At 36.5% G+C, this 13,659-nt stretch overlaps 1 pseudogene; it reads left to right on the top strand.

Moving 5' to 3' along the window:
• LOC110595168 overlaps window positions 1-12,938 on the top strand; it is a 91,646-nt pseudogene extending 78,708 nt beyond the window's left edge.
• Window positions 12,939-13,659: the final 721 nt, after the last annotated feature.

Below are 13,659 nucleotides of genomic sequence, written 5' to 3'. Positions count from 1 at the left end.
GTATTTGCATACCTGTCCTAAAGGCGAAACTGAAAAGCCAAATCACAACGTATGTTTTTCTTTTGAGCCAGGATTGCTCGTGGCAATGGGAATAGTCCAAATAAAAACAATGCAACAGTGAGGAAAGTGGGAACGATTTTCAGGTCCTAATTAAGGAATTTGATTTTGTAGTGTGAAAAATGATGTCATTGTAACGAAATTTAATAATATTATTTTGCTGTTAAATGAAATTTAATAGTATTCATTGCAACTGTTTCCTAAAGACCATAGAATTTGAAGTCATTGAAAATGGGACTAGTTCTTTTTAAGAAGAGTTGCTTGGTACCCCAAGTTTCATGAGAACATTCTAAACTGATTTACAAACCAAAGAGAGTAAGATAAGCTGCTGTAATCACCACCTGGCAACTTTCCTTTGAAAGAGTCTGACAAACGTTAATTAAGGAAGCTTCACAGTGTCCCCACAGGACAGATAAGGGGGTAATTTCAGCACTTCTGGGAAGAAATGCAAAAGCTCTTCAATCCTACTCACTCTTCCGAATAGTTCTCAGGTACTTTTTTTTTTTGAGTTGGAGTCTCACTCGGTCGCCCAGACTGGAGTGCAGTGGCCTCTCCCGGCCACCGCAGCCTCGACCCGCTGGGCTCCGGCGATCCTTCCGCCTCAGCCTTCCCAGTAGCTGGAACTACAGGCGTGCGCTACCACCCTGGCTATCAGGTTCTTGACAAAGACAATTGGGGTATAAAAGGAAAGGGAATGGGGAAAAGAGAGAAAAGGCCACATCTTCTGAATGTCCAAAGGAATGCAGGCTGCTTCTCTAGGGAGTGAAGCGATTTGGCTATGGAGACATCTCTCTTCTCAGCCCAAGCCCAGAAGGTTTATTGATGAGCAAAGGGGAAGAAGGATCTTGGTCCTATTTTAGTCTTCTCAACAAATGGAATCCAGCATAACAGCTAGTGGCATGGTCCCCCAGATGATGCTGAGCCTCAATGCAGAAGGAAAAATCCTACCATCGAATTGCCCATACTGATGGCTTCCTGCTGACTCTCCTTCAGATATATCCCAATGGACTGTATGTACCCTTAGCCCAGCCTAACTCAAGTAATTTCACACTGAATCATAACACACAGATCTGGGGCAGGAGCGAGTATGCTTATCTGACTGATGCTTAACTGAGGTGAATCTTTCTAAATCTATTTTGGTCCACTAATAACTGCTTTTTAAATGAAAGCTTTAAAAAAGTTTTCTTAAAAATAGACAACATATTACCTTTCTAATTCTTCTATATGTTGAAGTCAACAAGTATTTTATCTTAGGAAGCAAATATTTACATGGGATAAAGAAATATGTTTTTACTCTTAATGTGACTTGTTTAGTATATGTTCAATTACGTTATTGTTGGAATTATTCTGATACACCTTCAACTCAGGATCCAAGCATTATTATTACTATTTTTCTTAGTGTGCAGTGAATCTTAACAATATAAATAAAAACTTTTCACTATTAAGGTGTGTGTGTGTGTGTGTGTGTGTGTGTGTGTGTGTGTGTGTGTGTGTTTATGTAGGAGAGACAAAGAAAGATAAAGATAGAGCGATACAAGGAGAGACGGAGAGATAGATAATAAATGACAATGGGAATTTTTGATGTGTAGAAGATGAACTGTGCTGGCTGGACATTAATGAATTAATTTTTAGCACTGTTAGAGATTAATAAAGATCAAGACACAATCAATTTGGCTGTGAGGATTAGGGAAATTTTCAAGGTAGCTGAAATGACTAGACCTGCTCTGTTTTGAACTTATCTTGGTAAATATAGATTGGAAGTGATATTTGGTTCTCTGATAGATCATATTCAATCATGTATTTAATGCCTTATACTATACCTGCCCTGTATATCTCATAAGAGGCCTGGAGTTGACCTGTGGACAGGCTGCCTATTTTGGGGTGTTTGTACATGACTCAAATACAAATTCATTTATTTGCTCATTTAGGATATATAAATGGAATGGAGCACACAAAGATGATCAGGTTACAGGCACTGCTGTCCCAGCATTATGAGGGGGTAACTCCCCAAAAAGGGATTATCTTTTGGAGGGAAGACCCCTTGTAGTACATTCAGAATTGGTTCCTCTGGATCAAATGGTCAACCAAAGATTTTACCTGGAGGTTTTGAGAAGGTTGCGTCATGATTTGTGGATGTTGTGTCTCAAGTTGTGGCAAACAGGTGACTGGTTCTTCCACCATGACCATGTACCTGCTCACACCATGCTGAGTGTTCAGCAGTTGTGGACCCCAAACGGCAAGAGCCCCATCCCTCACCCTCCCTATTCACTGGTTCTCACCCCATGCGATTTTGTTGTTGTTTACCCAGATGAAAAAAGTCCTCAAACAGAAATGGTTTGCCAGTGTGGAAGAGATGAAACAAAAAACGGCAGAAGCACTAAAAGGCATCGAAATTGATGAGTTCAAAAACTGATTTGAGCAGTGGAAAAGCGTGGTGATAGATGTTCAAAGTATGAAGAGCACTTTGAAGGTGACTCAAGTTTAAAATGTAAGAATAAATACACAATTTTTAAATAAATAAATTCTATTTTGGGGGGTCCCCTTGTATTTGTTGAAAGAACTATTGATTATTCATTGAATAACCTTAGCACCCTGTTTAAAATCAATTGAGTATATGTGCAAGTATTTATTTCTGGACTATTAATTCTTGTTTTCTGAAAAATTATTATTATTATTATTATTATTTTGAGTTGGAATCTCACTCGGTCGCCCAGACTGGAGTGCAGTGGCCGTTCCCGGCCACCGCAGCCTTGCATGCTGGGCTCCGGAGATCCTTCCGCCTCAGTCTTCCGAGTAGCCGGAATTACAGGCACGCGCTACCACGCCTGGCTGATTTTTTGATTTATTGTAGAGATGAGGTCTCGCTGCCCAGGCGGGTCTCGAACCCACGGGCTCAGGCAATTCACTCACCTCAGCCTCCCAAAGACGCAGGATTACAGGCTGAGCCACTGAACCCGGCTATTATTATTTTTTAAGAGATAAAGTCTGGTTATGTTGCCCAGGCTGGTCTCAGACTCCTGACTTTAAGTGATCCTCCTGCCTATATTTTCCAAAGAAGTGATATTCAAGGCATGAGCCACCATGCCTGGCCTGGACTATTAATTCTATTCCAGTCACCTATATGCTTATCATTATGCCAGTACGACACTATCCTGATCACCATTGCCTTGGTAAATTTTAAAATTTGGAAGTGTGGGTCCTTCTATTTTCCTCTTTCATGAAGATTGTTTTGACTATTCTGGGTTTGTTGCAATTTCATATAAATTCTTGAATCAGCTTGTCAACTTCTATAAACAATTGGCTGGAATTGTATTGGTTTTGTAGATCACTTTGGAGAGTATTGTCATATCAACAATATTAAGTTTTCTAATTCATGATCATGCTATGTTTTCCATTTATTTAGATTTTCTTTAATTCTCTTTTAACAACGTGTTGCCACTTTCAAAGCCTAAGTTTTTTTTTAAACTTTTGTTAAATTTATTTTTAAATATATATATTTTGATGCTTTAAAAATAATTGTTTTCTCAATTTTATTTTCGAAATGTCCATCTATTTTATTTTTGAATTGTAATCACATAAATGTACGATTTATTTTTGTGTATTGATGTATTCTGTAACCTTCTGAACTCATTTATTAGTTCTAATAATTTTTAAAGATGATTCTGTAGAATTTTTTATATATAAGATTATGTGATCTGTGAATACAGATACTTTTACGTCTTCCTCTCCAGTCTGGATGCTTTTTAGTTCTTTTTCTTGCATAATTGCGTTGGTTAGACCACCAGTACCATGTCAAATACAAGGGATGGGAGTGAACTTCTTGTCTTTTTTGTTATTTAGGAGAATACATCTACTCTTTCACCATTAAATATGATGTCAGGTTTTTTTTTTTTCATAGATGTTCTTTATTAGACTGAGGAAGTTTTCTTCTACTCCTAACTTGTTAAGTGTTTTTAATCATAAAAGGCTATTAGATTTTCATTTGATGTTTTTGTGCATCTATTGAGATAATTATATAGTTTTTGTTTTTTATTCTATTGATAGGGCATATTACATTAATTTTCAAGTGCTAAGCAAGCTTGCATTTCTGGGGACAAATTCCACTTATCATAATGTATAGCTCTTTTTGTATGTCATTGGATTTGGTTTGTTAGTATTTTGTTGAAGCTTTTGTATTCAGATTGGTCTGTAGTTTTCTTGTTTTGTAATGTCTTTCTCAGTTTTGGTATCAGGATAAAACTGGCCTAATAAAATGATTTGGAAGTGTTTCCTTTTGGTAAAGTCTGTGAAGATTGGCGTTAATTCTTCTTTAAATGTTTGGTAGAATTCAGTGATGAATCCATCCGGGTCTGGGTTTTTCTTTGTGGGTAGTTTTTAAAATTATTATTACGACAGTCATATACCACATAGTAATGTTTGGTCAATCATGGATCACATATATGATGGTGGTCTCTTAAGATTAAAATATTATATTTTTACTGTACCTTTATTTTTGTTTAGACATGTTTAGATACACAAATACTTGCTATTGTATTTTCGTCATTTGCATTGTATTTCAATTGCCTACAATATTGAATATAGTAACACGTTGTCAGGTTTCTATCCTAGGAGCAATGGGCTATTCCTCACAGCCTAGGTGTGTTTAGGTTATACCATCCAGGTTTGTGTAAGTACACTCTACAAAACTTGCACAACAAAATTGCCCAACAACACATTTCTCACAACATATCACCATCCCTAAGCAATGCATGACTATAATTCAATTGTTTTTTTATAGATCTATTCAGATTGTGTATTTCCTTGAGTCAGTTTTGGTAGTTTGTGTCTTCGTAGAAATTTGTCATTTCATTGAAGTTATCTAATTTAGCGTATCATTGTTCATTGTATTCTCTTATAATTCTTTTTACTTGTATAAGGTCAGTAGTGTTGTTCCTTTATTTCTGATCATAGTAAGCTGAACTTTCTCTTTCTCTTTTTGTTTTTGAGTCAGAGTCTCAGTCTTGTTGCCAGGTTGGAGTGCAATGGCACGCTAATGGCCACTGCAGTCTTGACCTGCTGGGCTCAGGTGATCCTTCTGCCTCAGCCTTCCAAGTAGCTGGAACTACAGGTGCGTGCTACTACACCCAGCTAATTTTTAAAAAAATTATTTTAGAGACGAGGTCTCTCCAAGTTACTCAGGCTGGTCTCGGACCCCTGGGCTCAGGCAATCCTCTCACCTTGGCCTCCTAAAGTGCTGGGATTACCAGACTTGAGCCACTGCGCCCAATTCTCTCTTTTTTTATTGATCAATTTAGCTGAAGATTTATCAATTTTGTTGATTTTTTTTAAGGCATCAGCTTTTTATTTCATTACTTTATTATTTTTATATTCTTGATTTCATTAATTTCTGCTCTAATCTTTTTTTAAAAAGTTTTTTTGTTTCTGCTTTCTTTAGGTTTGGTTTGTTCTTCTTTTTCATATTCTTGAAGTTTAAGTTTATAATTTAAGATCTTTCTCCTTCAGAAGTATAGTCATTTGCAGTTACAAATTTTTTTCTAAGTTGTCCTATTTTGTTCTGTCCCATATATTTGGCATATTATGTCTTTATTTTTATTCATCTCAATTTTTTTTGTAATTTGTCTTTTAATTTTTTCTTTGACTTGTTATTTAAGAATGTATTGTTCAATTTTGCCATATTTGTGAGTTTCTCAGTTTTTTTTTCTTGTTATTACTTTCTAATTTAATTCTGTTGTCATCAGAAAAAAATACTTTGTATTATTTTTATTCTTTTAAAGTTATTGAGATTTGTTTCTGACCTAACAGATGGCCTCTTCTGGAGAATGTTACATGAGTATTTAAGAATAATGTAGATTCTGCTTGTGTTGAGTGAAATTTTCTATAGATGTCTTCTAGATCTAGTTTATAGTTCACTAGTTTATAATGTTTATACAGTTGTTTAAGTCTTCTAGTTCCTTGTTGATCTGCTAAGTTGTTCTATCAATTAGTGGATGTAGACTATTGAAGTCTCTATTATTGTTGAATTGTTATTTCTCCCTCTATTTCAGTCAGTTTTGGTTTTATATATTTTGGTTTTTTTTTTAATTAGATGCAGATATATTTATAATTTGTATGCCTTCTGGATAAATTGACCATTTTATTATTGTAAATTGTCCCTCTTTATCTCTAGCAACATTTTGTGCTTTACAGTGTATTTTTTCTGAAATTAGTATAGCCACTCCAACTTTCTTACTTTTTCTGTTTGTGTGGTAAGTCTTTCTTTATCCTTTTACTTTCTGTGCCTTTGAATCTAAAGTACGTCTCCTGTAGACAGCATATAGTTAGATCGTGTGTGTGTTTTTTTAAACCTTCTGATAATCTCTGTCTTGAGATTGAATTGTTTAATGTTATTTTTAATTGCAGTTAGATTTATGTCTGCCACTTTACATTTTTAAAAATATGTTTTATGTCTTTTTGCTTTATTTCTCCTTACTGCTTTTTGGCATTAAGTGAATATTTTCCAATGTAACATTTTAACTTCTTTAATAATTTTTTACTATATATTTTTGTAAATTTCTCTAGTGATTACTTTTGCTTACCATATAGATCTCAACTAGTCACAAATAGTTTCATTTTTTTTTTTTTTTTGAGTTGGAGTCTCACTCGGTCGCCCAGACTGGAGTGCAGTGGCCGCTCCCGGCCACCGCAGCCTCGCCTGCTGGGCTCCGGTGATCCTTCCGCCTCAGCCTTCCGAGTAGCCAGAATTACAGGTGTGCGCTACCAAGCCCAGCTGATTTTTTGATTTATTGCAGAGATGAGTTCTCGCTGCCCAGGCGGATCTCGAACCCGCGGGCTCAGGCAATCCACTCACCTCAGCCTCCCAAAGGCGCGGGATTACAGGCTGAGCCACCGAGCCCGGCTAACAGCTTCATATTTATACTAAATTAATTCAAGTGAGATATAGAGATGTTATTTTTTTCCTCCTTTTTATGGTTTCATTGTTATATATATTAAATCTATTTTCCTTTCCCACCTTTTTGTGATATTGTTATAATTACTAAATCCATAAAAGTTACAAATATAAAAGGACATTTTTGTAATGATTTCTTTATATAATTTTGTCTTTCAAAGATGCTATAAGAGGAAAGCAAGTATATATTTACAGCCTTTATTATATTAACCTATTTATCATTTCTGATTCTATTCACTTGTTATTCTGGATTTGAGTCACCAATAGATTAATTTTCTTAACCCAATGCATCTTTACTCCTATTCATCTACTTTGTGCTGTTATTGGCAAATATATTGCAATTCTATATGGTATAAGCCCAACAATACATTATATAGCATATAGTTTTATGCAATTATTTAATAAATAAGTTAAGAGAAGAAAGTAGAATAAATATGTATTTAAAGTTCTTTTATAGTAACATAAGTGCTCTTTGGTTTTTGCATGAATTTGAAATACCATACAGGGTCACACTGAAGTGTAAAGAACTTCTTTTAATATTTTTTTATAAGATAAAAATATGTTTATCTTGGAATGCTTTTAGTTTTCTTTCTGTTTTGAAGGGTAGCTTTTCTGGATATAGGATTTTTGATTGACAGCTTTCTTTTTTTTGAACATTTTGAATATAACATCCTACTGCTTTCTGATTTCCATTGCTTCTGTCAATGAATCAGTTTGAATATTATTGGGATTTCTTTATAAGTGACAACTTGTTTTTTCTTACTGCTTTCAAGAGTTTCTCCCTGTCTTTAATGTTCAGTATTTTTACTATGAGACTGTTTATGGATCTCTTTGTGTTTCTCCAACTTGGAGTTTGTTGAGTTTTCTAGATGTGTAGACTATTGCTTTTCAATATATTTAGGAAATTTTCAGTCATTAGTTTCCCAATTATTTTTTTCTCTTACTTTTTCTCTCTCTCCTCTGGTACTCCCAATATGAATATGCTGATGTGCTTAATAGTGTTTTGTAGCTCTCTGAGTCTCTATTTTCTTAGTTCTTATTTCTCTCCATTCTTTGGATTTCATGCTATCTATTGATCTATCTTTATATTTAAAATATTTTCTTGTAACACTCAAATCTACTCTTAAGCTTCTGTAGTGAATTTTTAAATTTCAGTTATTGTACTTTTAATTCCAGAATTTCCATTTGATTCCTTCTGTAAAAAATAATTTCTATCTCTTTAATGGTAGTTTCAATTTCATTGAACATTGTCCATTATTATCATGCCTTTTTAAAATTCTTGAATGATGGTTTTCCTTAGTCTTTTGATTAAACATATCTATAATGGCTAGCTTGAAGATTTTTTCTTTTAGATTTGTTATGTAATTTCTCTCACGGGTTGTTTCTGTCTGTTTTTCCCCCCTGGTATACAGGTCATACTTTATTGTTTCTCTACATATTTTGTGTTTGTTGTTGTTGGAATTGAATATTTCAGATAATATAGTAACTCCATTTGGTCCTCCATTTTCCCCCTCCCTCCTTCTGGGCTTGTTTTGTTACTTTCTTGCTCACTTTTTAAGTGGCTGAATTGTTTTTTGTGCAATCTATTTCTCTCTGCAGTATTGCCTCTCTGATCTTGTTCCTCAGTGAACACAGCCTTAGATATGCCCACAGTTACCCTGGGCTGACAGTGGTTTGGGCCTCTCTTTTAGGATCTCTTTCTTTGGCCACATCCAGCTGTTAAGGGCTACTAATTGGTAGATGATTGCTTTATTCTTTTCAGCAATGCCCTGTATATCTTGACTATTAGCTCTCTGAGTAGCATTGATGATAAAACATCAGAATACAAATAAGCCAGAGAACCAAAAACATGACTTCTTTTAGTATCAATAGCCATGATACTGTGGGTAAATTCTGCTGATCACACTAGAAAGGTAACATCATAACCCCAAAAATGTCAGTAGCAGTGAGGCACCACTGATAACTCCAAGAAAAGATGAAAGACCTGACTTAGTTGATTTCCCGTAAATGAATGGAAACCACATCCTGTGCAATGTTGCCTCTCTCACTATAAGACAAATAGGTTGACTTTTGGCAAGAGTCAGAAATCTGGCGTCGAAAAACATGGGGTCTTTTACATTTTATCTAGTATAAAATGGTGCATATGTTACCATGTCTGGTATGAGGATTGATTCTGGCAGCACCAGTGGCAATCTGTATGGTACAGACTTTTAATCAGCAATTTGATTCCAGTTAGTTCTATCAGATAATAAGGCCTTACCCTAGACACCTGTATGAGTAATCCAAATGATCCCTTTAGCAGCCATGCTATGTTTTCACATTTCATGGAGCAAAATAAATGTATCTTTGATTTGCTGGTCTGCAGTTTTCCAAGTGGCAGACCAAACATTTAGACCATTGACTCTAGTCCAAGAGCCAGTAAACATATAATATAGTTCACTAAAGGGGATAGTGGACAGAACTGTGAGAATGTACTTGAGCTCTGCCCACTGATCAGAGAAAATGTGAATTTTTGGTTTTGCATAGCTGGCATTGAGGCAGTTCAATTGATGCCACTGGGCTTCAATTTAGCTCTACTGTCTATGAGCCAGGCCCAGGCCCAGGTGAAGAGTCCTATCAGGCAGCAGCAACTTTGCCTCAGGCCATGGAGTGAAGAATAACATTTTCCCCAAAGAGATAACTGCCATTTTTCAAGTATGATCACAATGCTATATGTTTTTGTCCATGATGGTTAAAAATTTTCCACCCTATATACACAATATAAATGAGTGTTTCTATAACTGTTGTCTGAAAAAATTAGCACCTTCTGACCCCTCCAGGATGAATCTAGTGTTAGTTGTTAGCATGGAGAAGACCTGAGACTGGCTGCCAGTTTGGTGAGAAAGTCATCCTTTTTAGAGGAGAATTAAAAACCACCAGGGCAATATTCCGCAAGCAGTCTTTGAACCTGCTTCTTGGGACTTGTCCTGAACCCATTAAGTTGGAGAATCAGAAGAAATTCCCCCTCATTAACAGGCAATAAAATGGAGGACCACTTATTGCCCAGTTAATCATATCACTTGGCCAACATGTTTTACTGATGATTCCTATGTATTTTCCTCAGATTCTATCAATTAGCCCACAAGACTCTAATTCTTCCTCTTCCTAATAGCCATGTCTCTGTCAGCATCCCAACTTTGTTGCCAAAACCACAAAAAAGAGTGTGAGATTTTACCCTGCTTGTAAGCGACCAAGTTAGCCTCTGTATTAATTATGTATTGTTTAGTAACCATATTACTAAAAATTTAGCAGTTTAACTAACACTCATGTTATTATTTCACAGTCTCTGTAAGTCAGGAGTTCAGGCATAGCTTTCCTGGGTGTTATACAAGGCTTCCATCAAGGTGTTAGTCAGGACTAGATTCTTATTTAGGGCTTGACTAGGGAAGGATCTGCTTCCAAGCTCACATACTTGCTGGTAGAATTCCGTTTCTTATAGGCTATGGATTGCTGCCTCAGTTTCTTGCCAGCTCTTGGATGGGAACTACCTTCAGGTCCTTGTCACATTGACCTTCCCAATATAGCTACTTGCTTCCTCAAGGTTAGCAAGAGAGAAAGTCTTCTCTTAAGACATATGTTACAACCATCTATAATCATGTGCACATAGTCACATACATTCTACCACCTTTGCTGTAATCTGTGGCAAGTCAAGGTTCTTTTCATTCTCAAGGAAAGGTGACTCACACAGAGTGTGAATACTAGGTAGTGGAAATCATGGAATCTCTTTAAAGTCTGTTTGCCAGTCTGCCCAGTTTTATAAGTACTGGCAGAAGACATGAAACTCTTGGGTCAGAGACAAAAGACTTTATTATCCACAGCAATAGCAGTAACCAGATTATCAGCATTTATGCCTGTTTCTTGAGCCCTAATTCTCAAAGTGTGATATAAAGTGGGCCAGATGATAAATGTACATACAGTGGGGTGTGTGGTAGGGAAAGAACTCTGAGATTAAAAAGTTTAAATCTATTATTAAAAGCAGTAAGTATGCCTAACCTGCACCCTGAGAAGAGATATTACCTTTATTATTTGCTCTGAACCATAAGCAAATCTGCCCATGCTCTGAAGGGAAACACTACCTCTATCTTCCAGCATTGTTTTATAGACATCTGTGAAAAAATGGTCTGAAACAAATGTAGTCAGAACTTCTGCTTGGAAGATATGCAGAAGCATCCTTTTATGGAGAATTATCTCCCAATGGACATATGTTGACCCTGAAGAATGTATCTATGTATAATGGGAAAATATAGACATGTACACATAAATAACTGTAATGAATGATTGAGTCTGGAAAGTAAAATTCAGTGTAGTATGGAAGCTCAGAGGAAGACAATGTTATTTCTAACTCCAGAGACAAGATAATCCTTTGTAGTGTTTATGCTGAATTTTAAAGCATGACAAGAATTTCAATTAGTGAGGGAAGGTGAAGAACAAAGGAGGAATAAGAGCAGAGGTGCAAAGGAGAGAAAGCACCGTGTTGCCATGTGGGGCAATTGGTTGTACTCAACTTTAAGGTGAGAAAAGAGCAGTGGTATGGAAAAAAGTCTGGAAATATAGAGTGAATTTGGCTAACTGTGGGCCTTAAATTTTTATTTAGCTGTCATTTAAGTGTCTTGAGGAGTCAGATTGGTGTCATTCAAGTGTTTTGAGTGAATGAATGGGCAGAAAGTGATTAATTTGGTATTATGTTTTAGGAATTGCAATCTGGAGGTAGTGTAGACCAGTGGAACAAGACAGAGAATCTGGAAATAAAACAGAATCTCTAGCAAAGGTTTTGAAAGGTACAAGTCAGAAGATGATGAAAGTCTAATGTATTTTTGTGACAGTGAGAAGAAAGAGGTGCAGCTCAATGTAGATCTCTTTCATTAGTACTATTGGTTGGACTTGGTAGTTCATTGCTCTTGTAATGCAAGAAAAGGGGCAAAACAAGGAATTCCTTAAGTAACTGAGAGACTGGTGGCACCAAAAGGGGAAATAGAAAAGTTTTGAGAAAGTACAGATACTGGGGATAATTTGATAAATTTGGTTTGCAACCAAAAAGAAGCCCTTTGAAAATTAATCTATTTTGAAGAGTCATATAATCACTTAATGAACTTAGTTAATTTAGTTGGTACAGTAAAAATTAGGTGTCAAGAAAAGTATAAAGCATTAAGACTCAAATTCAAGACCATGTTACTAAATTTGGGTAGTTACAATTAGGTAGATGAAGAGTCTTCTTTCATTTGGTTGGCATTATGCTTAAGGAAAAGAACAATCTACTTAAATCAGATCGGGATTGGTTAAAACCGGATCATTTCCACACCTTTAAGGTAAAAAAAAATTTGATTATATATCACAACTCATTCAGGTAGGTGGATGCCTTTTTACACGTTTTTTTAAAAGACAGGGTCTTCTCTGTTGTCCAGGCTGGAGTGCAATAGTGCAACCATAGTCCATTGCAGCCTCAGTCTCCTGAGTTCAATCGATCCTCCCACTGCAATAAAGCAATAGACCTTTAAAAATAAATAGATCTTGCCTAATCCTGTCCAGCCCAGTTCCCAGGAAGATAAAGTTCGTGTACCAAAAGGAACATCCATTCAAGAAACGCCACTCTGAGGGCGAGAGGATCTGAAAGTAATACCCAGACTGGGTCCCAGTGATAGTAGAAAAGCCTCCCAAAGATCAGATAGGAGACCTGGACAAAAAGAAATACCTGGTTCCTTCTGATCTTACATTTGGTCAGTTCTACTTCTTGGTCCAGAAGTGAATTCATCTGCAAACTGAGGATGCCTTGTTTTTCTTTGTCAACAATGTCATTTCACCTACCAGTGCCACAACGGGTCAACTATACTAGGAACACCGCGAAGAAGACTTCTTTCTATACATTGCCTACAGTGATGAAAGTGCCTACGGTATGTGAAGCTGCTGCCCCCGAGGTGGCCAAGAGAGAGGTGGTCCCCTTCTTTGAGCTCCTCCTCCTTCTCCTCCTTCAGGCTCAAACACCACTGCCTTTCTTCAGGACCTGCACTTCTTAATATTTGAGACTTCTCTCTAGCTCCTCTTAGCAGGAGGGGCAAAGGTGGAGATGGCATTTTGTACCTTTCCTTTCTCCTTTCCCCCCCTTTCTATGCCTACCTTTCCCACTCTGCTTTAGACTTCTTGATTGTCCATCTCAGTGATTGTCCATCTCAGTGGTTGTTTTGGTTTCTGTTCCCTTTCTAACTGCCCAAGAGGCTCAGAACCCTAGCAGTCTTTTCCTTTTGCTACCTTATTTTTTGGGGGTAGCTGGGAGGGTCTGAAATTGGGGGAGGATGGTAGGAGGCACCATTATTAAAGAGGAAACCACCAAGCTGAAAATAAAATAAAATAAAAAATAAATAAAACTTTTCAGTGAGAACTACAAAATTCTGCTCAAAGAAATCCAGAATGATACACACAAAAAGAAAAACATCCCATGTTATTGATTGGAAGAATCAATAAAGTCAGGATGTCCATTCTACCCAAGACAATCTACAGACTCAGTGAAATACCTATCAAATTGCTAACATCATCTTCACAGATGTAGAAACAACAATATAGAAATTCATACGGAAGCAAAAAAGAGTACAAATAGCCAAAGTGATCCTCAGCAAAAGGAACAT

This window comes from Carlito syrichta, unplaced genomic scaffold (genome assembly GCF_000164805.1).
Source record: "Carlito syrichta isolate Samal-C Ts95f unplaced genomic scaffold, Tarsius_syrichta-2.0.1 Scaffold73648, whole genome shotgun sequence".
NCBI classification, from domain to species: Eukaryota; Metazoa; Chordata; class Mammalia; order Primates; family Tarsiidae; genus Carlito; species Carlito syrichta.
The sequence above is the reverse complement of the archived record's forward strand: the minus strand, read 5'-3'. Positions and strand labels throughout refer to the sequence as shown.